Below are 4,482 nucleotides of genomic sequence, written 5' to 3' on the forward strand. Positions count from 1 at the left end.
ATGATTCGAGTACATGGCAAAATTATTAAAAGAAAGAAGATGGGAAGGAAGAAGGAGTCATGTTGTCTTGTTGATCCATGTTCAAATTAAAGTATAGTGACGTCCGTAAATATAACAACCCCTCCGGGACTTTCAACATTTGTTGTGTTACAAAAGTGGATTAAAATGGATTCTAAATGTTAATTTGTCAAACGAATCTACCCACAAAACCACTCTATCATCAAAGTTTGGGGAAAAAAAAAATTCTAAAATTTGTATAAAAATGTATGGAAAAAAAATAAAAAATAATATTCAACACGCCGAGTTCAATACTTGGTTAGAATCACCTTCTGACCAGTGAATTTCGTGGTGAAGTCTTTCTGGGTTCAGTCCTCAGCGGGTGACTCTTTCCTGGGTCAAGTCCTCAGCGGTTGACTCTTTCCGGGGTCAGGTCTCAGCGGTGAAGTCGTTTCTGGTTCAGCTCTTCAGCGGTGAGCTCTTTCTGGGGTCGTTCTTCCAAGCGGTGAGTCTTTTTGGGTCAGTCTTCACGTGGAGTCTTTCGGGTCAGTCCTCAGCGTGAGTCTTTCTGGGTTCAGTCCCTCAGCGGAGTCTTTCTGGGTTCAGTCCTTTCAGCGGTGAGTTTTCTGGGTTCAGGTCCTCAAGCGGTGAGTTCTGCTGGGTCAGCCCCAGCGGTTGAGTTCTTTTCTCGGGTCAGTCCTCCAGGCGTGAGGTCTTTCTGGGCTCGAAGTCCCGCGTCTGTTCAAGGTGATCTCGCGGTGAGGCTTTCTGGGGTCAGTCTCTAAAGCGGTGAGACGTCTTTCTTGGGTCAGCTTTCAAGGGTTGAGTCTTTTCTGGGTCCGATCCTCCGGTGAAGCTTTCTGGGTCAGTCCTCAGCGGGAGTCTTTCGGGTTCAGTTTTCCTCAGCGGTTTGGGAGTCTTTCTGGTTCAGTCCTCAGCGTGAAGTCTTTCGGGTCAGTCCCTCAGCGGTGTCTTCTGGGTCAGCCTCAGCGGTGAGGTCTTTTGGGGTCAGCCTCAGCGGCTTGAGTTCTTTCTGGGTCAGTCTCCAGCGTGTGAGTTTCGGGTCAGTCTTCCAGCGGTGAGAACTTCTGGGTCAGTCTCCAGCGGTGAGTCTTTCTGGGGTCAGTCCTCAAGCGGGGTGAGGACTTTCGGGTTCAGGTCTTCAGCGGTGAGTCTTTTCTGGGTAGGTCTTCAGCGGTGTGAGTCCTTTTGGTCAGTCTCCCAGCGGTGAAAGTCTGCTGGTTCAGTCTCCAGCGGTGAGTCTTTCTGGGTCAGTCTCTAAGAGCTGTGAGTCTTTCTGGGTCAGTCTAAGAGCTGTGAGTCTTTCTGGGTCAGTCTCTAAGAGCGGTGAGTCTTTCTGGGTCAGTCTCTAAGAGCTGTGAGTCTTTCTGGGTCAGTCTCTAAGAGCTGTGAGTCTTTCTGGGTCAGTCTAAGAGCGTTGCATACCTGGATTGTACAATATTTGCACATTATTCTTGAAAAGAAATGTCAAGCTCTGTCAAGTTGGTTGTTGATCATTGCTAGACAGCCATTTTCAAGTCTTGCCATAGATTTTCAAGCAGATTGAAGTCAAAACTTTAACTAGGCCACTCAGGAACATTCAATGTCATCTTGGTAAGCAACTCCAGTGTATATTTGTCCTTGTGTTTTAAGGTTATTGTCCTGCTGAAAGGTGAATTTGCAGACAACCAGTTTTTCCCTCTAGGATTTTGCCTGTGCTTAGCTCCATTAAGAAAACCTTCCTGGTCTGTGGTTGAATCTGTGCTTGAAATTCACTGCTCGACTGAGGGACCTTACAGACAATTGTCTGTGTGTGTGGAACAGAAATTAGGTAATCATTCAAAAATCATGTTAAGAACAGTCCACGTGACTTGTTAATTAAGCAATTTTTGTTCCATTGTTCGTTTTTAGGCTTGCAATAACAAAATGGGTTGAATACTTATTGACTCAAGACATTTCAGCTTTTCATTTGTAAAAAAATAACAACACTGACATTATGGGGGATTGATTGTAGGTCAGTGACACAAAATCTCAATTTAATCAATTTTAAATTCACAAAATGTAGGAAAAGTCAAAGGGTGTGAATACTTTCTGAAGGCTCTGTTACAACATCAAATAACGAAACGATGATGCCATTTCAATGATGCTATCTAGCTTGAATTCAAGTTTGAATATGGCTTAGATATGGATGACAACAGAAAAATATAACAATGTTGTTGGGATAAAACATTATGTAGCTAGCTAGCTAATAACTAGCTACTGGTTGCTAACGGTGCCATGTTGTCAAGACAAGAGAATGAACGTCACAGCCCCAAACATTACTGTAGATCGAATACATTTCAAGAGCAGTTAGATTCTCACTTTTCTGTTTCTTCTTCAACAAAAAGGAAGTATTAGCCGTTAGCATTTGCGTCCCCGTCCCCCCCATGTAAGTAGCTTTCCTTAATTTTTTAAAAAGATAGCAGAGAAAATAATAATTAATTCAAAATCAACAACACCTTTCTCAAATATTCCAATGGGAAGTATTTTAAAATATTTTCTCTGTGATTCTGGTGTCACTGTAGATAACCTCCCAAGAAACGCCACCGTTACTTCATAAAGTCCCTATAGGACATGCTAAATATTATTCCCCCCACTTGTATACTAGCAAGTGGACAGCAGCGCCATCTGCTGGTCCTTTAGGGAATTACGTTCTCAGCTGGTGTGACAAATTTCACTCCAAAATATGGAGTATTGATGGAGAAATGACGCGGGGACAAAAATGTATGTTAATATGCATTGCCCAATCAAAACAGTGTATTATCTCTTTTCAGAGGACAACAATGGGCTAAATTGTGTTTTATCCTCAATAATGTTTTATGGTGGAGCCGTTTTGATCAAATAATCAAAAGCTGCTATGGAGTGAATGTTATTATAGTGGACAGATATTCAATCAAACCTGCTATGGAGTGGATCTCCACCCGGCACAGCCAGAAGAGGACTGGCCACCCCTCATAGCCTGGTTCCTCTCTCTAGGTTTCTTCCTAGGTTCTGGGCTTTCTAGGTAGTTTTTCCTAGCCACCGTGCTTCTACACCTGCATTGTTGGCTGTTTGGGGTTTAGGCTGGGTTTCTGTACAGCACTTTGAGATATCAGCTGATGTACGAAGGGCTTTATAAATACATTTGATATATAGTGGACAGATATTCAATCAAACCTGCTATGGAGTTGATGTATTATAGTGGCCAGATATTCAATCAAACCTGCTATGGAGTTGATGCGGGATGCTCTTGATCTTCAGGCTCTGTTCTGGAGGAAGTTGTCGGTTGAACTTAGTCTTCATCACTTCATAGTAACCCACGACCTGCTCTGTAACACACACACACACGCACCATCGTCATCATCACCTCATAGTAACCCACGTACCTGCTCTGTACGTCATCACCTCATAGTAACCCATCTACCTTCTCTGTAACACACACACACAAACACAAACCAAAAATGCACACACACACCGGAGACACGGGCCGGGCTTAGCCCGGAGGCCACCGCTCTTCAGGCCGGGCTAGCCCGAGGCCACCGCTCTTCAGGCCGGGCTAGCCCGAGGCCACCGCTCTTCAGGCCGGGCTAGCCCGAGGCCACCGCTCTTCAGGCCGCGGCTAGCCCGAGGCCACCGCTCTTCAGCCGGGCTAGCCCGAGGCCACCGCTCTTCAGGCCGGGCTAGCAGGTAAGGTGCCAAAGTAGATCGGCGCCATGAAACTGCCTTATCAAACATTGCATGGCCCAGGTTTTGGACCCAAATGTTACCTGTGGCCTTGTTGAGTAACACTATGCGCCACCTTTTATGTCTATAACTGTGTTTTACACAGGCAGCCCAATTCTGATCTTGTTTTCACTAATTTGTCATCTTTTATGTTCCCTCACAAAGATCAGAATTGGGCTGCCTGTGTAAACGCGCCCCAATGTACCAGACACTAAGCGTGAGTTAAGTCATATATCCGTGTACCTGAGACGGGGTCTCCACTCCCTGGAACTTGGAGCTGCGGCTCTTATCGGTTCTCCTCTCCCCGAAGTAGTCCAAGCTGTCCTGTAGGTATATAAACCATGTTATTCCTGGAGCTCTGGGAGTGGTGCTTTTTTGTGTTAAACTGTTTGTGTCACGCTGAAATACCTGAACAATTTCAGCTATTGCCTACCTGAGCACTCTCAAACTGGTCACTGTCAAAAGCCAGTACACACCAGAGTCCCTGTACGTCCTGTAGGAACACACACACGCCACTGTTAAATAGGCCTATCTTCAGTTGCTTCAGCCATGTTTTGACTTCTTAAAATGATTGAAATGTAAAACATTGATTCTTGAGAATATTACTTATAAATGCCTCATGATTTTAACTGTCGTACGGCATCAGAACCCAAAATATAAGCTTGTTTCACTCCAATGTTGGTAAACAAACGTAAACAATGGCTGACCCCAATTAGTGGACAGGTCGATTTTTTTTGGACTGTT

At 44.7% G+C, this 4,482-nt stretch overlaps 1 long non-coding RNA gene across 1 annotated transcript; it reads right to left on the reverse strand.

Moving 5' to 3' along the window:
* Positions 1-3,227: 3,227 nt before the first annotated feature.
* On the reverse strand, positions 3,228-4,200 carry LOC112078156 (uncharacterized). Its single transcript, XR_002895609.2, has 3 exons — positions 4,172-4,200; positions 3,982-4,062; positions 3,228-3,406 (listed from the first exon to the last, which is right to left on the reverse strand). It is a non-coding gene; the product is annotated as an uncharacterized lncRNA (long non-coding RNA).
* Positions 4,201-4,482: the final 282 nt, after the last annotated feature.

The sequence above is a fragment of the Salvelinus sp. IW2-2015 genome, unplaced genomic scaffold (genome assembly GCF_002910315.2).
Source record: "Salvelinus sp. IW2-2015 unplaced genomic scaffold, ASM291031v2 Un_scaffold5324, whole genome shotgun sequence".
Taxonomy (NCBI): Eukaryota; Metazoa; Chordata; class Actinopteri; order Salmoniformes; family Salmonidae; genus Salvelinus; species Salvelinus sp. IW2-2015.